At 35.2% G+C, this 22,959-nt stretch overlaps 1 protein-coding gene across 1 annotated transcript in view; it reads right to left on the reverse strand.

Moving 5' to 3' along the window:
- Positions 1-22,959, reverse strand: part of LOC116767190 (ecdysone-inducible protein E75) — a 62,573-nt gene that overhangs the window by 25,629 nt on the left and 13,985 nt on the right.

Consider the following 22,959-nt stretch of genomic DNA (forward strand, 5'->3'; position numbering starts at 1 on the left):
AAGGAGGTTCATTAACTTTTATATACTTTATATTTATTAAGCGCTCTCCACATAATTTTACAATATCACTCGTTCAAAGCGTGGTCAACACGAAATGTCATTGTCACGTCATTATCAAAATGGAAGAGTTTTTTTATATAATAGTGGGTCAATGTACCGAGACGATGTATTGTTCGGCTTATCGCGACCGCGCTATCGAACTGGCTATGTGTGTCATTGATAATGCACCCGCTACAGTATACAGCGTTGGTTCTAAACAAAGGAGTTACTAATTCCAATATTTTAGTGATTAGCCCGCGATTTACTTTTTAAAAACACTCATTTCAATAAACATCCCATAATACAACGACTAAAAATTGTTTTGAACATTCAATTTAGATAAAAAGATGTTTCTAGAATGAATTCGTAACAGTTTGAAGTAATAAGAAGTTTTCGAAAGCAGAGTTAACTGGAAGTAACGAGAAGTCACTGTCCTGTGAATAGCGTAGTAACTCTCGACTAAGTCACATCAGATAAGATCTTACTATTGACATAAACAAATCTTTACAAAAACTATAATAATATATATTATATGTAACAGTTCTATTCGGGGATTGTATCCACTATCCAGATGTGTTAAAGTATCGTACGCGATCGTAGGCGTTCGTCACGGAAGGGCAATGCCCTTGCTAGTCGTTCAACATACGCATATTAATTGTTACCTACACTGTACTTGAAGTACGTCAGTGTTATGATTTAATATTACTATTATTACATAGATAATATTATGTTAATTATCACACTACTGTATAGGGTGAGCGACCCAGATCTTGTTTACAGTAAATACTATAAAATTATCATACAAGGACTTCTATTATAGTATTGAAATAATGGCAATCATTCTTAAACTATATTCAGAACCAATCGGAGGCTTAATATTGTCTTATGATAATCACCGATTTTATAATTTATTTGCTTCTGTATGTTTAGGAGATTAAAATTTTTAGTCAATTGTTATGTGTGGCTGTTAAATAATATGTTAGAAAGTTTGTGACGTCACATTTGAATTTGCATTCATCAGAGCCCATGAGAAGCATCACTTTGAATCGCACGACAATTTTACGTAGAGTTCGTTCACCTACAACCCGTCTATAATATTACCCTCAACAAAGTTACCAATATTGTGTTTGTATATATATATTATTGTTATATTATATTTCATATCAAATATATTAATTAACAATAAGTATAAGTCGTTAATTATTAATTACATTTGTATATTACGAGCCGAACGAGTGTCGCAGTTGTGTGACTGACACACATTTTAATTGAGGAAGGTTAGGGCTTGCACCCTCACGTGAAATCATTTAAAAATATCGTAAAGCTAGTGACGTGTCATGTCTATTAATAATAGAGTATCGATAGTTGTATGTCAATAAAATAGACGGTGTGGTGGAGAAAGTTAGACGCGTTATTATAGTAACGATTTGTTGGCTGTAGTTACACTTGTCTGAAATATATACATGAGGTAATATGAAACGTAGATTTGGAATGTTTCTGACTGTAATATTTACTACACTGTAAACGAAATCCTCATCAATTCACGACGTGTCGTCAGATTCTATCGCCTAGCCCGTGCAGGACTGTTCTAGACCAGACCCGTACAGTAACATAACGGCACTAACCGTTTCCGCGTTCATGCATTCGCATTGTTATATCTTATTCATTTCTACTGTCCTAATAATTTCGAACAGCTATTTGTGATCACGCGGATATCAATCTAGCTATAACGTGGCTCTGCCACAGGCGCTTCTTGGATGTTGAGGAGCTACAGATCGCAGCTCATCGGCCGACGAGCGATCAGGCATCAGACACAAGGACGTAATTCCAATCTATTTATTGGCTATACGATCACTGATGGCTGAATCCGCTCGTATTAAACAATTAACGAGTAATTGTTGAATTAATCACAATCAATGAGCCACATTGATTGTCAATAATTACACAAGTTATATAAAAATTATGATAACAATTTATTTTTACGCTCCAAGTGTTTCAATGTTATGCAAATAAGATAATTAAACGTATCCCTTCTCCACTGTTCGTGTGTTTATGTCAGTGATGTATGAATGATGAAAGCCAAAAAGTTATCATCCGCCTGCTAACTAGTAACTCCTGCCACCTTGGCCTCACGATGTGACAGCTCCCAGTGGAAGGCGAGAAGACACGTTCGGAGAAAGGTTTAGGAATTTCTCTTCATTACGACATACTATTGCGACGCAGTGGAATTAGCGAGCGACTATGAAAATGGAAAATGAGGGGGTGCCGGGGTCGGGGGGTGTGGGTGTGCAACGTGGCGGGGGAGCGGGGGGTGACGGGGGCACCGCGTGCACTGGCCTATATGCAGTGCGACGACACCCGCCCGGGAGCGATGCACTCCAAGTACCTAGGCTCGCTCGCTAGACGCACACTCAGTCACACACCTATTTTTTTCTATGCAGTTGTAGGACATGAGTTGTCACGCTTTACATTTTCTTGAAAGGAGCTTTCGAGCTGAAGGGGATTGGAACCATCTTGTGTAATGTCTTCCTTTATGTGTAAGGATTTTCACTTAAACGAACGTGGTGTTCGTATATAGGACGAGATGATAAGCCACCGAGACCCGCTGTTTAGACAGTCGACAAATTGGATGATCACTTTTATGTACGAAACTTGTAATTATTATATAGGAAATGATAGAGACTCATGAACATTTATTCATAAAATCCTCTGAATTAATTAACAAATTTACTTTGCATTCTTTATTATATTGACATATATAATAAGTAATTACTATTTTTTTAAAGACATTTTAAAAAATATTAAGATATATATTCGACATTGATGTATTCAGTTTTTTAACGCAACTTACATTTCGTCGGTAGTAGCGACATGTTTAATTGGTTCCTGTACATAACAATATATGAAGGATAAAGCCGAAAGTGGGCCGGATGTCGGTGCACGATGCAATATGCATGGGTGCATGCGATGACCGTGCACAGTCGGCTCTGAATACCGGGTTCCGGTCCCAATAACTTATCAACTCATATGCGTACCGAAATCATTAATATCTTCCTCATAAAAATAATATTTCATATCTATATTTATATAATATTTTTTACTAATTGAACATGATAACTATAAAAAAAGATAAATTTATATTTAAATTTAAAATTCAATCTATAGGATGACTGCAAATACTCGTTTTTTCTGCCTGCCATCATTTAGTAACATATTGTGGCATAATGTATCAAGTCATGACTGTTATTTGTTTTTAATAATGTAACATAAATTATTAGTATATATTAATAGCCGTCTGAGTTATAAATTAAACACCAGTAATATGATAATTTAACTGGCCATTAAGATTAAGGTTAAGGTTGAACGACCTCGTGACTCAAAACGTATATTCTAGTATGAAAATGTAAATAGCCTTACCTGCCATTCTATCAGGTGGCAGCATGCCGTCGCGTTTAGATTCCATGTTCATTAATTGTTATGTTATGTTATGTTATGTCGACTTTGAGGTTAGAACTGGCGTCAGACGCGCAACTCACAACAGTTTGGCGCGAAATCATGGCAGGACGCGTCGGAGGACGGCCGGCGCATGCGCGTGACGTCACACCCTACCACCCCACAACTACTTTAATTTACAATTACCCTAAGCTTTCTTTTTATTTTTCATACATTTTTTTTTACTTTTCATGTAACGCTACCGTCTCTAATTTAAAATAATATATGTTTGTAAAACCACAGTCAAGTTACAATTAATTAGTATAGTGAATACGAATATTATTGATATATTCGCCTCTGTAACTTACAGTTCGCGAATTAGACTAAAGAAAGGATAAGCAGAATTTATTTCTATTTAATATTTATAAGTCAAAGAAAATTTAATTAAAATATAACAAAGGCACATTCATTAGTCAACGTAATCATTGATAACTAGCACAAATTCGTTATTAGATAACCTATACGTGGTTGTATTATGCTGTACTTCATAACGATGTAGTGTAGGCGTAGTAGGGGCTGGGGTCGGCCGAGTTCACGGCCATCGCCCGCCACCCCACATCTGCCACCTTCCTCTGTCTATAGTAGGTATATAGTTCATGAAATTAAGTTAGTAAGCATAATCATCATTGAATATTGATTTTGTGAGACTCCGAAAATAGAAACGAGATACATTGGATGTTGTTTGCATTGTGAAATGTTTTAGAAACTTTCCTCGGACCCATTGCGTCATTTGATAATAAGTTTCTAAACGATTATTGCTAACGAAATTTAACATAATTTTAGAACTCACACAATATTTTATACATCGTTTGATTGTTTATTATTTACTTCTTTATTTATCTGAAAAATTGATAAAGACAAAACGTATCAGCAAACTTTATTTATAAGATAAACATCCAGTAATATCTTCAATGTCGTCATAAATTTAAAGTATTTTTTACTGTAATTTTTAATAAACAAAAGAGGAATTTATTACTTTTAATTTGTTTATTTGATGTTTTATTATATTTTTTGAAAATATACTTAATAAAAAATTACTTATTCACTCATCCAATATAACATTAAATAACAATATATATCTATCTATATAAAATAACAAAAACAACACAGCTATGATATTTTATTTTTTGTTTATGTCCGCGTATTGTAGCGACATCTATATCATCTTATATAAACACTCTACTCGACACTAGATGGCGTTTATGTAAATCACTTTCAACATTTTACTTAATTCTTATTTATAATTTTAGAAGTCTATTTAATAAGTTATATTATTATAATATTTATAAATTATTTTGACAATAAAAAAAATTAAATTGATCATTAATAAAACAAAAAAATATCATACGAGGGTATTGAAATATTACGATTATCATAACTGAAATAATCTTACCCGTTTATTTTTATTTATTACATAACAGTTTATTAAATGTCAAAATAATTTCGCCCGGAAACTACGAGGGCAAGTCTGGCTGGGGTCATTGACCCCGCTCCCTAGCCTACTCTGAGAGTATTTGGAGCACGTAGATTCCCGCTCACCGTCAACACGGCCACATCTGGGTCACGCTGAGTCAAGCGGACTTAATCATCAACTTCAGCTTAGAACGAGCGTGACAATTGCGGAGTCATATGTAATCCTATGTCCCAAATGATAACATTTAGGATCGGTTTTAGTCAGGGATAAACCTATCTGGCTATAATCGATTAGTAGCGCGAATTCGAATCGAATCGAATCGAATAAAATAAATCGTTAACTATTATGTTGCTTTATTATAAACTTGAACAATAATCATATTCATTTGACAATGTTAACATTAGAATCAAGTCCATCATGACATAAATTAAATTTAAATATTTAATAATATACATTTTGTTTAATAAATCCTATACAATTATAATTAATTATATATCAAGTGTTCCTCAACCACGTGCTTCAATAGAGCTTTCACTGTTACGTAATGAGTTAAGTAATTTCTATTATAAATAAAATTTTTATTATAATAAATTTATAAATGATATGAAAATATAAGTGGACTAAATACGAAATCATAATTTCTAGGTTGGTATAGTTGTTTACTCCGTCTAGTGGCGCGGAATTAGGTAATCCACTTCGATGCTTTCAAAATTGTTTGGGTTAGCGGGTTAAGAGGAAAAAAATATGAGATGTTTATATATATATATGAAAAAATCGCCCACTATAGAACATTTAAGGTCACTGGCACACGAGTCACGACGTAATCTACAAATAATTTCGTGGTTTCGAAGCCGACAATATTTTAGGATCACATCATGGCGACCTCGTTAAATAGTTTATGACTGTAGGTACGCGTTAACACCTTCTTGGTTTATATCAATATAACTGACATTGCGTTATGTCTTGTAAACGTCTGTATCGATTCTTCTGAACCTATTTATTCGTTAAGAATAAGAACAGCAAGGAAACTTAATTGTGTATAACATAAATTGTGAGTGAAATAAACGATGCGTAATCATTGAACCGCTTCAAATGTAATAGTTGTGATCCTGAATTGTTAATGGCTTGCATTTCGCGATCTATGCACTAGAAGTGTTGCAAACCAATGGGTTTTTTCCGTTAGGATGGTGACGCTCGCGCAGGTTGTATCGGGGTCAGGGCGGCGCGGCCGACGACCCGCGGACCGCGGCCCCTTCACTGACAACAAACCCTACATCACGAGCCCTACATCATGAGATGCTAATAATACGACGGGGAGTTACATAAGTAATTTATATCAACCTCATTATTGGTACATTTGAGCTATCAATATTTGCCTTTCATAACGAATTAATTCCCGTATGTTTGATTATTTTCCTTAATATTTCTGACGGATTTAGTGTATTTCTTAATAATAATTGATTAATATTTTTAATATAAATTATTTCGTCAATCATCAATAATATTTTTTCTATTACAAATCACGTTTTCATTTTTTGTAATCTTTTTGATTTTTTTTTATATCTGTCAGTTTTCGCAAATAATATCGGAACGTACCTATGTTGTAGAATAAAAAATATGCAGGTCAGCCTCTTGACCGGGTTACGCTAATAAAAGACACAATTGCTTACGACACGATAATATGACGAATTTAATATCGTTATTTTTTATGCAAAATTTTGATATAAACCAATATTAAATCGAAATGAACGAAATTCGACGATATTAAATAAGAATTGTTAAAGTGATTTTCATTACCAATACTATATGAATTCTTAATTACAAAGAAATATTTGAATGTTGATATAAATCATTGCCATCCATAACATATGTAACTTTTCTTTGACGACTCCCGCTATGACGATGACCGCTTTATTTCCCACATTTCTCAACTTCTGTACGCAACACAATTACATAGCCTTAATACGTCATAACAACAAACTTATATCTTACAAATTGCTCACAAAATTTCTTCTATTAAGACGACTGTTCATTTCATTGAGACTACATGCATGAATTACGCTTTTTCTATTCAATTAAAGGTCATCGATCGTTTAAATATTGTATTAATTAAGACAATTATGCAAGTATACGCGTTGTGACATTATAGGACGGATAAAGTGCGAGTTAAAACGGTTATTTGTGTTCGAGCGAGGCGGGGAGCGTGACCCAATTGGAGCCGGGTTGACGAACTGAAGGCCTTGATCGCATTCAGACAGACGCTACGCTAAGCGCGCCGCTCACAGAGACGCCACCGCTTATGTTTATAAAACAAATATTTATATCTATATATTATTTATTAATTGTTTTTATATTTATATTTTAAAGAGTGATATGTATGCAATTTTTTTATTATTCTTTAAAGTTATGTAAGCTAGTGTTATTACTTTTGAATAGCTAAGTCTAGAATATTTGTGTGTTTCCATCGAGCGGATTAGACTCTATGACTGAAAGAGACAATATAACTATAAGCTGTTGGTCGTTGCAAAAGGAGTATTGTCGCTATTAATGTGAACAGGCCTTAATACGTTAGAGAGGGACGGTGGTATGTACGAAGGTTCATAGCGTGTTATTATTAGAGTATCGGCGCTAGGTTATTCCGAGGCGACCTAGATTGCGAGGGGCCGATGACCGCGGGCCCTCGGCGCGGCCTCCAAAATAAAATGGCATTCAGCGATGGGCTCCACTTGCGAAACCCAGGCCGACCATGATGTTGGCTATCGGCCTAGCTCACTCACTTCGCGAATAATGCAATACTATAGATTGACTAATACTATCATTTGATGCAAGTGGCCGACATCACTTGTTATAATAAACTTACTATTAGATTGGTATATACTATTAACGAGATTCAAACCAATATTAGACTGAGTATATTCAAAGATAATATTTAAATTTTTATACCTTTTACATGCTTAATATTTTTATTTATTTATTTATAGTTCGTTACGTCATTTAGCAATGAACGAATGAATGGACAATTCAAACAGTACTCGTTCATCGTTAACAGAGTCTTCTCTTGGATATAATACTGTCGAGGTGGTGTAATAAATTAACAAATCCTAAGATTGCATTAGCGGAGTTGTCTGTGAACACAAGTGTTGGTCGCGGCGTGATTAGCGAGCGACTTCGAATATAGCCGGGAAGGCCGAGGGCGATGAACTCCGCTTGACCCAGATCCGTCTAACCCCCCCCTTCCCCAGCGACCCCCCTCTCCCAGGCACCCGCACCCCGCTCGCACCCGCTCAAAACCGCGATACGTCTCTACGTTCGACTCGCAGGAAAGTGAAAAGGACACTTGTATTTTTTTTGTTGCAATTTGTTTTCAAGCACAGCAAGAAATCAAAATTCCAATCGAGGCATTTTTTTACAACGTAATCGTTTAACAACGCTGACACATGAGAGCGTCTATAAACAAAACAAATGCCGCGAAATCGCCAGTAATGCATACGAGTATTTATCGATCGTTGGACGTAAATAAAAAAAAAACTATTGTAGAGCATGTAACATATTTTGGCGGGCGATAGTGACAGATGACAACAATGGCGCGCGCGTGAACAGCTGATCGTACTAACCTGCCAGTACTCTGCCGAGGAGGACTTCGGCGTCGTTGGATGGATGGAGGCCCTCGGGCTGCGGCAGCTGGCGGCATTCAGTCACAGTCATATTGGGAGGGAGTCGCGACAGTCGCGGGAGACGCATGAGCCGCGAGAAGGGCGCGTGCGGTCGACGGCGGCGTCAGCGCGAATGGCGCGCTCGCTACGACACCGGCGCTGTAGGGGCGCGCGTAGACCCGCTACGAACCTCCCGCATTTACGATATACTCTATACTCTATTGACTTACCTTTACTAGCAGCCTTACTCTGACTCTGATGCATTCCTTATTATGACTTAAGTTACTTACTGCTCCTACACCTCGTATATACAATTTATTAGAGCTATTATAATAATGAAACGCTTCTAAAACACATTTTCATTAAATGCAAAATATGTTCCATTCAATAAATAATATATTTATGATTGTAAATTATTTTCAGCATAGTTGCTATCAATGAACGAGTACGTTCCTAAATATATTTAGTATAAAGAACGAGTGTTTTTTTATCGGAAGCGTCCAGCTCAACCTACTGAACTGAAAACCTAAATCTAGAATTGGCGATTAGTTTGTGAGCGTCGTCTTTATAGGCCAAGGCGACTAATTTACCGCTGAGAGACCGCGGAGTTGTCGTAAACTCAACAGTTTTACGACCATCGATAATTTCATAGAACGAGACGTCCTTTGATGACACACGTCAAACATAACATAAGTTATTTTAAACGCATTGTTAAAACTATTCGGTTCTGATTATAGCTAGGTAATGTTCTTCCGAAGGTTGGTTAACTCAGCGACGCTCTAATGTATGAGAATATTTGTATCCTAGCTGAAGCTTGTCATAATTACGCGGTTTCTAACTCAATAGCAATAAATTTGTTACCTTCATGGAGGTTAACTGTTATAAAAAATAATTATTTGAACGGTGTAGGACAATTATTTTTAAATATAAATCTTATTTTAAGAAAAAATCGCAACTGAATAGCGGACAATGGAAACGGTACCAAATAATTTTATTTACTCATATAATTAAGTTTAATAATATCTACCGTACTATATAAGATGAATAAAAAACTATTCGGAAAATTTTTAATAATTGTTTTAAGTTATATATTTCATTAAAATCTAACTAATACTGATTTATTAAAATGAAAAATTGGAAGGTGAACTTTACGATTCGCGGTATTTAAATCTTTGTAGAACGAAGTCAAGCAAATAAAATGGTATACTATTGAAAGAAAGTCATTTTTTTTGTTCCGTTTCCATAACCACGGTATAAACATTAAGATTTGAGAAATGATTTAAATTACAGAAATTCAGATCGACAAAACCACAAACAATACAGCCGGTGTCGGTTAAAAAATACGTCGGTCGTCACGTCTTTGACTGTTTGTGACGTAATAAAAAAAAAAACAGACGGACCTTATTATCAATATTATTGTTGAAGTAGCGTTCTGTGACGTGCCAAATTTGGTGCAATGTATTATAATGTCGTAACATAAAAGTTGTTATAGTATGATTGTAAATGGTTGCTATCAGGTCATAGTTCGGGTTAAGCTCGAGCCGGGCAGCATCAGGTCACGCTGACGTCATCTGGGGTCGTTAACCCATCACCCCGACACCCTCCGCACCCCTCACCCTCGTTCCATATTCATACTGCAATGATGCTTCACCTACATCGTTTCGGAATTACTTTTGAAATGCAATATATATCTTTATATACATGATTTTTTGCTCTATTTTCTTCCAGATTATTGTTCGACTAAACAAAAGATATTGCAATCTGTAGTAGCGTTTTTCGTTACAAAATGAAAATATTTTTTTTTTATTCAAAACATTTTTATCCTGTTTATGTTTTACTTTCAATCCAATCCAATATTATTTACGGCATCCCCGAAATTAATCTCATATTTTTCACATGTCACGTGTATGAAACAAATTATTTCGGCTTAAATAAGTCTTGAATATATTAATAGCTTTCTATATTTGGACTAACCGTGTAATAACTGAGAATACGGTAACGCGTTAACAAAAACACAAACACTTAAACGCAATAGTGAGCAATCTTATCTAGCGACTATCAATTAAGTGATCGAGCAAGGTTTTTGACCCCTCCGTGGAAAGTGGACCATAATGGAACAGCACTTTCGTTTTCACAACAACTCTCACTGACTGCTGATTGAAAGTGTAATACTTTTGGGGCTGCGTGCGCGCACAGTCCGCCTCGTACTTTCCTTTGATAGCAGCATTGCTTGTGACTTGCATTTCGCTTTCTAATTGCAAATTGCATTATAAATGCATTAATCTGACCATTACAATGTTATAGAATGAATAGTGTAATAAACGTTTACGCTCACATTTATTCGTAACTTTAATCAGTTCGAAAACAGTATTATAAAATTTTCTATTATTCTTAGTATTAATGTTCAGAACATATAAATATTTGCTAATGAGTTTTGTCTTGTTCTGTTGTTCGTCATAAACAAAGATTATTTCAAATTAAATAAATACAAATACATGTTAATTTTATTATCTAAATTACATACTTTCAAAATAAAAAATGATTTGTAGCTCTATGGAAATTAAACTGAATTAAAAATTCGTTTAATACTTTAAGAAGGACAGTTAAGTTTGTCTTGAAAAGCTGAAATGGATTTCGATATAAAAATTCATACAAAAAGTAATATATAAATATGTAAATATAATATGTAATTTTAATTAATTCCGTCATAACTATAATTAAGATAATGGCGTCGTTAGTCACTTTTTAGGGAAACGGAAAAACAACTAATGAGGTCAATGACACGATACACTTATAAAGTGATTAGTACTATGTGGCACGGATCAATATTATTTTATCTGTGCTTAATTATAAGAAATTATAACCTATATGAAAATTCAAGCGCTGAAAATAAAACAGGGACCAGTAGTATAAAATTCCATCAATATTTTGCGTTTACAAACACAATATTAACTTACAAGTCCGTCATCGCATGTTATTTCGAAAGACTATTATGATTAAGTTTCTTCAACCACACATTTTGTTTTTAATTAAAATCTCACTTTTAATCGACTGTCCGAATATCATCACACTAAAAAGGATGTATATATTTTAATTGAACATACCTTTTACTTTAATATGATTGGCACGAGTTATCTTATTGTAGTTATCTTTAATGAAAAATTCTTTTGTCTCCATCGAGGCTGGTTGTAAACTTTATATGTACTATTATAATCTATATAAATGTGAATAAAATTTAAGATATCGATTGAATAGTAACATTTATGACACTACATACGTAGTTGTTCTTAACTTCGCTCGGTATTTGGAGAAATTTTGTTTCTGCCACTCGCAAATGCAAATGACATGAAGGAAATGATCCGAAAAAGTAAACCAAATACATAAATAAACTATCGTAAGCTGATCGCTTTGTTTGACATTCAGGGTCGAGCGAACTATTTACCGCGTCCGGCATAAAACTTTATTGACGTCGGACAGGTTTTGATTTACGTAATTTATTTAACGTTTGAATATGTTATCTGTGGATTGTATTTATTTCATTGTTAGTATTTATAAAACAATACTACGGTTGACCTTTCGAATAGTAAAAGGTTAGGGACAGCCCTAAATTAACGGTTCTATTGTACTGATCTTTGACTTGTAGTAGCATTCGAATGTAATTGAATTAATCTGACATTCACAAACATTCTGTGTACAAATTTATCAATATAAATTATCTGTACCATTCTAATAACGATTCCGCTCAATACGTTCGAAATGAATAGGAATTACATACGTTTGGATCGTATTAAGAAATATTAAGATGTAATTTTTAAATTTATTCATATATGTTGATCGTGTTATTTATAAATAAAAAGCGCTGTAAGCGCTTGGGTATTATGGTTGTAGAAACTGAATATCGTATTGAGGTAAATTATTTTATATAAATTATAATTAAGCAACCCCTCTACAGCGATGGAGAGATAAAACTAACCGTGTTTGTCGGCTGGATCTAGGTTTTTAGTACATTATGTAGGTATGCTAAATGTTTGTAAGCGCTTAACTGTGTCAGAATGTATCGGGGCCGGTGATTTTTGGATAATAACCTGTCTGATATAATCGTTGAGATTTAATATATTAATCAATTTAGTAATATTTCTGAATGAGGAAATATTCGTCTTAATATATATAATAAACGAATTGTTGAATCAAAATATTAGAGAGGGACTGTGTTTATGACATAATTAAATACTTTATGCGACGTCGACACGGTTTAATATTCCCAAATTTATGTTGATGAACACTCAAAAGAATATATGGGTCAACATTTAAATAATACATATGCTCATACCAATTCATATAATGGCAATAACAATCAAAATTATGCATGCGCTCTCTCCCAGGGGTGCACTTTTATTGTTCTACAATAATGTATTACAGAAAGTCGATTAACTTTTATTTGTAAAATTAAAAAGTATAATCCGGGCTCGAGGCGGGCAGCCTTGAAGTGTTGAATAAATTGGCAATATCCTGGAGCTGCGAGAAGTCAGATTGGCGAAACCTTGTGACGAGCAAAAGTCGGTCAACGAACTCCCAAGGCCGGCCGCCGCTTTCTTTGTTCGGACTGTTGCAACCAACGCCACACTAGCCTACAATGAGCGCTAACCTCGCTTTTATCAAATGTTCACCCATCACAGCTGGTAAATAACATAATCCACGAACGCTCATATCACTAGAACACTCTAGAAACGTATAGATCACTTAAATTGTATTATCTAAGACCGAAAGCTGAATAAATTATATTAATCTTTCAATTTTCCACCCACTCACTGATAATTTAATTTATTGACAATGGAAAAGTGTGTATTTACACAGCTGTTCACTATTACGGTTCAATAATTGTAATGAATATATGAAAGCCATAAAGGTTACCTCGACAAGGGATCGTATAAAATTTTACATAAATTTTATAGACAACATTACAAAACAAGTTCACCTAGGAAGCCCTTAAATCATACGCCAATAGAGCGAATCATAGCACATAACAAATCTTTTTAAAATACGTAAACCTTACATAACTTTCACTTATTACGTGTGTAAGTACGTACGTTATATTTACGTAAGATGCGTCTATTCAATCACTAGTTACCGTCTGCCGTTACGTAAACTGTTCCACAAATCGCATGCTATTATTATAGTATCGCTAAAAACGATACATGTCACCTACATACTTATATTAGACATCCTGAATGATGCTATCAACATTAATACAATATATACATATAATACAAGCTATCTACTATGTTCTGAACAATAGTTTCACATAATCTGTGGATATTAAATTCAATAAAATTGTAAATAATCTATAATTTTGACTATTTTGATTGCGCTAAATGAATTTATTTCGTACACTGAAGTTTCTCTATTCCATTTTCTTGTTTTCATAGAGAACTGAATGTCTTAATAAATGTTCGAAACACGGACTTCTGTAATAAACTTTATGTTAGGTTTGTTAAAGTTCAAATTGTTGAACAATAGCCAAATGTGAACGTTGTTAAATCATACCGGCTCTTTGATTTGTGACAGAAAAATTGTTTCTTGCTTGTATCTGTGACTATTGAACATCTTCGGACATATGTAATGAGAGAAAGTAATAATTTTAATTAAGTGATTTATTTAATAGGACGTTTTACTCCCGAGTCGTAAAGGAAGGACGAATAGGATATGTATCGTTTATAAGTCGATGACGTCACGTCATTGAACAACAAAGGCCATCATGCGTTTACGTATTTGTAGCTGGAGCAGTGTTTCGCAGTTATCGTAATAGCCCCCATGGCCAAGTTGCAAAAACAGGCGCGTGCACAGGTAAGTTGCCGAGGCGCTTTGCCGCCATTGGAGGAGCGGGTGGGTGAGGGGTGAGGGGAGAGGGGCCACTTTCACCTGGCGAGGCTGCGCGGGCGTCGACCCCGCGTGTCCTACTCCGCTGACCTACTATGAAATAAACGAAACACTATACTTTCGTTTTTAAGATCGTTAATAGGTACGAGGATGCGTCTTACGTCGACTAGAGGGGCGGTTGCACCATTCTCGAGTTATGCTCTCACCTGGTGGTGGGGACGCGGAGATGCCGAGCGAGGAGAGAGTTGTGGTTACGGGCTGTGGTTGCGCAACACTTGTTATTGGCGAGAGTGAAAGTGGTGGACCGCTGTCTCCATACTAATGAACGCGAATCGGGTGCGTTGCTCTAGCACCACCGGAATTCACAACACTGGGTTAAAGTGTCACAAGACAACTTTCTGACTGATGTTACGCAATCACTTTCGTTACTCCGTAAGACAGAACTTCAAACTCATCGCCGCAAACTGACGACATATTGTCATATAGCTGTGTATTACTTATTTGTATATAAACATACGTTTGTACATATAGAGATTGGTAGTCGTTAACTTAAATAACCCCCATAGGCTTACTAACGCATAATTTAGAAAAAGTATTGAAATATTTATATGAATAATGAAATATTATTATAATATAATAATCCTGATCTGTAAAAGATTGTTAATCTGGATTGTGGAGGTCACAGCGGTATGTAAGTTGTAAGGGAGCCGCATTGTGCAAGGTTTGAAATTCCGCGCCAACTTGGATCTGTGATTTCCGCTGGCATTCGGTCTCACTCGGCGTTCAGTCTGCTGCGGCCTCGAGGCGCGGGGCAACGAACGCGCACTAGGCCGATTGTATTACAAAGTCCGATTTGGCCAGCCGCTCCCTGCCTCTGCTTTTGAGATCCTAGACTTACCTCTTACTGCACGCTCTCTAAGGCTACCTGTAGCTCATTATATCAAGGTGAAATAAGCCCATTTCAAATAGCACAGCTAGCGCACGTTCCGATTAAGATATTTATTATATGATTTTAGGATTTTATATAAGAAACTCTTAGATGAAGTTAAACGATGCTAGTAAAAGTTTGAGATTCAATAATAAAATTTCGTTAACATTGTTGAGGCTACGTTGTAACGGATATCGTTAATGCGTTATATGACGAACCTATTAAGACTAATTAAGTAAATTAACTTCTTTGCACCAAGTATTTCATTTTTGATATAACTTTTGAGGAAACTTTTATGTTTAAATCAAAATTAAACAAAGGAACCGTTTCGTGATAAGCGTCTCTTTAAAATGAATTTATCCTTTCTTATTTTTAAATTGTATTTCTTTTTAAATTATAGTTATTTATTTATGAATTTCAAATATTATATAGCATAAATATATGAAGTCAAAACATATGCCTATAGTTTAGTATTCTATCTGAGTAATGAAATAAAAATATTTATCTTCAGGACATATATCTTCGTAGAGTATGTGAAACTGTCATTAAATCAATCAGACGAATATAAAATATATATATATGTAATAAAAACAACGATAATGACACAATAAATAATCAGCGGGTAGTAAAATTCGCCAACATTTGAATGCGATTTGCGCGCGGCTCACGTTTGCGAGATAAGTCAGTCATGGTCGCGCGGTGCTGATGGCCGGCCATGCACCCGGCGAGTTGCGACAGGCCTCCGCCCCCCCCCCGCCCGGCGCCCTCGCCCTCCCCCGACCAACAACCTTAGATCAAACCAGATATTCACCATGGGGATAACTATGATCACGAGCGACGCCGTACGCTGTAACTAATATGAACGTCAGATAAAATGATCCGCACGAGGAAAATTATGACATATTTTTAATAAAAGCATTCATTCATTTAATGACGAATAATAAAAACTTATTCAGAAAAACCACGGTAACGATTGAATGATATGAGTTGGAGAGGACTTCACGAGCTAGGTTCATCATTGTCTGTATATAAAAATCATCATTTCATTACAATAAAACAACCAACAATGAAACTTATCATGAGTAGTAGAAAAAAGAATTGAAAAATATAAATAATATTCAAAGTCGAAACATTCTAGAATATAATGGAATATTGTATTGGCTATTCGGACGGGGTGACCGAGTGTGGGTGCATGGATGCATGGATGCATGGATGCACGGGTGTTAATCGGCGGGTGCATGCCTGCCGGGAGCGACCTAGATGCAGTTCGTCGACCGCTGTATATTTAGCCTGCTCCCAGATCGCGATGCAACCAACATATTTCCACTGCATTCATTATAATCCACATAACACCATTTCAGTTTCTTCCAACCAACCTCATTTCCTTTCACGTGTCTAACGATGTTCTTTGTGCCACGTGAACCTATTTTTGTACGTCATCTGATTCATTTTAAAAGCTGCTGGACAAACTTAATTTTCCTTCTCGTACTTCTGCGGTTGCGGATCGATTTAAATGTATTTGTTATATTTTATTGTTAATTAAAATTAACTTTTGTTATGCTTCGTAAATATATTGAATGTCTGTATGTTTAAGCTTTATTGAATACATATATATAACAATAAGATAATATTTTTACAAAATTATACCCGTCGACTCGATTTAAATTCATCGAGGTCGTTATATGATTTCTTACGACAATTTTTAATTACGTATAAAAAATATATATTTTTTAAATTTCACTCATATAATGTAAATTATTAATTTATTATACTCACTGGTACATTAACGTCGTTACTACTTTATGTATTATTAATATCTTACCTGAAACAATGAAAGATAACATAGTTAATGAAAAAGCTTATATTTTTTACAAATCAGTGTTCCGTATTCGAAATTTAAATTCATATACAAGTCTATTATTACCTCAATGTAAAATACTTTATGCTAGCTTACAGTCGGAGTCAGCGTATTTGCCTAATTGATCAAATATATGTAGTTCAATCTGCGGTCACTGTATCGTTTTGGACCGTCTGTCACTAACGTTAGAGTTGATTATCGTTTGTCAAGTGTTGGCGTTGGAGTCGTTACGTTGTCATCGTCCTAATTTTGCAGTGTCCTCGTTTTTGAGGTCAGCCTCTATCGGAGCAACGAACTCGTGCCCTTATCGCGGTGAGGGGGAGAGGGGAAGGCGATACAATTGCTAAGCGTTTCTTAGCTAGTTAGCACTCAGTTTACAGTTACTATGATAGACAGCCCTTTGGATAATGTTTTATAATGATATAGTACCTAAAAATGTACGTCAAATTTACTGTCAACAGTAATAAACCATTTATATATAGAAAATATTAATTTTATAAATTTAATCTCGTTAGGTGAGTTCGTAGAGAAATGAATTATATCGTGAGACGGATGAACGTCGAAAAGAAAATGTTTGAAACTATAAATGACAATAGGACAGTATCTGTTGATAACTATGAAGCTTAGAGCAGCGAGCGTATGATCGTAGACGCACGACTCGTACAGACTCGTAGGTAGGAGCTAGGGTCGACGAACGCGAACCGGGGCAGCCTTGCTCTGTCCTCCGCGCCCTATTTCTGTCGCCACAGAGCGTTCCCTCTGCCCCCCTCACCCCGCAGCCTCGACGCACCCCCTCACACACCATCACCACCAAAGAAAGCAACCCTCCACTTTAGAAATTACCCCCTGACACTTGAAAATATGAAGCTTAAATATTTTATGCCATTAGTTTAAACAATTTGCGTACGTTTCTGGATATTCGTTACGTTAAAATTATAATTATTGTCTATTTTCCGTTATAATAATTTCAATGTAATCACGTTATTAAAGTTTCATGTAAAACTTTCAAAACTATCAATGCTACAAGAACATTCTGTTTTGTAAGTGACATTTTATTTGTTCCAAGGCAACAATAGAAGGTGTGACTGTAGTGAGACGAGTGTTTGCTGGGCGTAAGATGTTTGCAATGCTGGTGGTGTTTCTTATATTCGAGATGAGGCTCGGAGGTTATTGAAATCGGACGTTATCTGCTTTGTATCTTCGGAGGAAGGTCAACAAACAACACACAGTCAACACCTTGAAGGTGCTAACGTAGGCGTCAATATTCACAGCCTGTCCGCGTTCAAACGTTCTTATAGATTATTTTAAAATATTATAAAAAAATAATCAAACCAATTGAATATAACATAAACGTTGTATTAGGAGTGTGTATGACTAACAAGAAGTATTTATATGATTGTGTCACAGTGATCCTTATTATAATCGGATGTCATGAATGCATGACATGACTACACATAACGTAGCGTGCACACGTACATACGTAACGTATATAGTAACATGACGTGGCTGTGTGAGTGTGACGTATACTGACTGGTATGACGACGGTTGCGTCAACTTTTACTCGCACTTTCTCGCTATGCGGTTGCGCAACCGACGCGCTAACAATACTGGTTCAGTGGACTCATCGCACTGGCGTTTCCCTTTTACACGTTCGGTTCAGACGTATCGATACAAATATTATAAGTTTAATGTTATGTAAAGCTGCTAACAATAATTTTGACTTGACTTGAAACGAAACAACTGTCGATTCTACAGCGAAGACAAAGAACCTTCTCGCATTTAAGTGAATAATCGTCTTAACAAACAGGTCGATCGGACGTTACGAGATGAGATGGGTAAAATATTTAATACGTACTACGAGATCTAGAGATTACAAATTCTAGTAATAGTAACATTTCAATGAAAGCTAGTGGTAGCTAACGGGACGGCGAGGGGGCAGGCGGCCGCAGGTGGAGGGGGCGCGGGGGGGAACACGAGGTACGTGCCCCAGTTTCGCTCGGGTGCATGAACTCAAATGAGGTAAGGCCACCGACCGAGGCGACCATTATTCAGAATTAAACCTTATCTTAAACGCGTTAGATAACATTATGGCGTCCGCTGGCGACGGCCAGTGTATCGTCACACTGCATATTGATATCACACGGAGGAGTTGGGCGTGTGACGCCTGAATCCAGCTGCTATGCGACCTTCAAGATTATCGCCCTCCGGAGACTTAACCGCCGTTGCCTCAGGATTGCACCACACTGACTCCTTAAACCCTCATACGTTCAGATTCCAATAAAAACAAACATTATTTAAAGCTGTTTTGTTGATTTTACAGTAACTTAATGTTCGCGTATCGTTTGTAGCGTTCACTTAAAATATTGTTGACAAATACTATAGCACCTCACTTTTACAATAACACCTAAAGTGACACATTTCATGAATAATGCTATTCTATCTGTATTTGGGTCATCGTTGGATCAGTGAGGATGAGGTGGCCTTCCGCGGAGTGATGAAATAATCAAACTCTCACCGATCAAAACAAAGAAATGTCACCAGTCCCGGTTACGGTCGCATACTACAATACTGATTTAAAGTTAAAATAATCCCTTGTATACAAAACATGTTAAATTTTTAACAGATAATTAACATTTTTAAAACAGTGAGTAAAATGCACAAGAATGCACATTACAAATAATACATAAATATAACAGAATAAGTAAATGAAAATTCTCCGAGTTATTTTTTGAGGAGCTAGAAATATACATAGATGTATAATTGCAAGTGCTGTACAGTGTAAATAAACTGTAAATGTTACGATAAACTTCATCAAGTACGATCAGTTCGATTATGAACAGCTACCTCATTATGTTATCACCTCGGACCGATACAGGCTGTTATCCGCGGATTTGCATGGACTAACACGCACTGTTTGAGACAAAGATGAATCTGTATGCGAACGAGTTACGACAATATGGAAATAATAAAAAACAACTTCAGTAGGTTCTAGTGTAATTACAAGATATATATTTGCTATTATTGTTACAGTGAGTTGCATAGGTAGTGCATCGCGATTGTCAGTACTGTGTCACAGGAGGTTAGGCCCCCTCCTCCCGCCCCGCCCGCCCCGCCTCAGCAGTCCCCCTGCTCGCCCTCACCGGAGCAACAAACTCTGCAAGGTTGCATCGCGACTCTGCTATCGTTAGCTACAGTTACGATATCGCCCGCCCTTCTCCGACATACCGTTTTATTTTATTACTTTACTATCATATAGATATTCTACTGAAGGTCTTTTAGATTATCTTACAGTTAAATAAAAAAAATCTAAGCACCCACAACTCATACAAGCTGAATTAAATTGGCGAATTTTATTGATTTATTTAAAAAAAAACAACAATAAATAACACGTAATGGTAAATTCATCAAAAATAAAAATGCAATCAATTTGGAAAAATCGAGCCGGCAAAGATTTTTGTTTTACATTAATTGTAAAATTGAAATATCTTATGTATAATATATACTAAGTTACTAAACATTTTTTTCAGAGTTAATGTGAAACAGGAAAATTAGAAAATTTTAAATAAATTCCACGACTAGCGCCATCTCTGAGCGAGTAGTTACAATTCAGGTTACTTCATTGTTTATTTATGCTATATCATGAAAACCATAGTGATAGCAAAAATTGCAATGGTTAAATAAACGTAATCCACGTCGAAGAAATATTTTTATTGAACAGTATTAAGACAGTACTTACTTTAGTGAGCGACAACTACAACATTTTTTCAATCTATAATAAATAATGACGAAAAAGAATTAAAATTGTTATAAGACATATTCAAACTCAATCTCAAATAATAAATATAGATGACGTAAGCGATGGTAAATATGTAATAAACAAACTGAGTCAAGACCGTCATTCTTCTGTAAAGGGAGCGACGACCGCTTACGGAGTGTTCGTGCGTCATCAAAACTTAAATTGAGGTGATTATCGAGCAAATCGGGTAACAATTAAAGGGCTATATAATTAATATTAAAATTGAGTTATACAATATCATTCTTTACCTGAAAAGCGAGAGAAAGATTTAATATCATAGTGTATTATTAAAAATAATAAAACTTATCTGAATTTCACACTAATTTTCAAAGAATAATGTATTCAATTGTTGTAAATAACTTTGTATAAATAGAAATGTCTAATAAATATTTGTATAATTTAAAAATATATAATTTTGAGACACTAGCTCCATCTAGAAAGAGTAAGATAAAACAACAGCCACAAGATTTTATCGCACGCGCCATCTAGCGGAATTTTCCGAGACTAAAAGGCTTCGCTGCTAGATTGGGACAAATTCGTAAAGATGCCACTAGATTTCGCTTTTAAGTATAAATAAATAACATGTATTTGAAATCAAATGTTAATCCTAAACTTGTTTAAAACATTTTTTTTCATTAATTTTTCTTTAGTTTCTTCTAAAAAAATAAATTATTTTGCATAAAAATCAGAATCAATATCAAAGATGGAATTAACATTACAAATCGTATAATGTTATTAAATTTTCTATTTGTGTTTTCATTTTCAGCTGAAAATAAAGTTATACTATTTGATTAAAACTTGTATCGTATACAATTTAATGTATGGATATTTTTTATTCAACTGTTTCGTATTTTGATTATATTTTACAGCTTGTTACATTTGCAACGTTAAGACGTTCAAAAATAAAAGTACCAATATTTATATCTCGAAACCCATACACGAATATTGCCTCTCCGGTGATGCTGTCAGAGCGAATAGAACTAACAGCAACTGACAAGTCGAAAAAAATACACGAATAAAACAAACGTCCGTTAAGGTGCGATTTGAAGGGCGGGTAAATGTCCTAATGCACTTGAATTCGCTTTGATGAGTAACAACGTTATACGTCATAGAGTGTTATAATGGAAATCAAAAATAATTATGTATTAGGTATGTGCTGTAACCTCCAGCCGACTTTCTGACTATCGTCCGGAACAAATACACGACTGACCTACAAACAGTCGCGTACACAGAAAGACTCGTCTTCCGTCCCTGTCTAACATTAACGTAATCCGCAGGTGCGGAAGAGTCGGCGAGTATTGTTGATGACGCTCTCAATGTCAAGTTCACCTATTATTATTAGTTCTCAATGCCACCAAACATACATATAACAACGCAAAACTCGCAAATAAAACATTGTTTCCAATTTACTCTTTATTTTTTTTATATATATTTGTGTTCTAGGATCTGGTTTACATTTCGTTTCGTTCATTACTGTGTGTAATGGTTATGTTATGGCGTACCTCGTTTTACGTTAACAAGCTATTGTTTGTGTTGCCATTTATATTATCAGTAGGTAATTTTGACAATGACCTTCTCCGTGAGCAATATAAAGTACCTGTTCAATGATAAGATATGCGACTAGATAAGAGATTACACGTAATAAAGAATGCCCTGAATGTCTCTTTCAGCGTTTGCCCTCTTAAAGGGTTACTTAATGATATAAATATATGTATCATTTTAGTATATATATATTACAAAAAGACATATTTCTTAAAATACGACAAATAGTGTTATGCTTATGTATGTAAGTTAAATATTGTCTTTATAATTTAAAATAGAAGATACTGTTTTTCCGATATGCTAATATAGACGTAACAATACTAAAATTGGCCTTCTAACTAGTTTAAGAAAATTATGTCA

This window comes from Danaus plexippus, assembly GCF_018135715.1.
Source record: "Danaus plexippus chromosome 9 unlocalized genomic scaffold, MEX_DaPlex mxdp_24, whole genome shotgun sequence".
NCBI lineage: Eukaryota > Metazoa > Arthropoda > Insecta > Lepidoptera > Nymphalidae > Danaus > Danaus plexippus.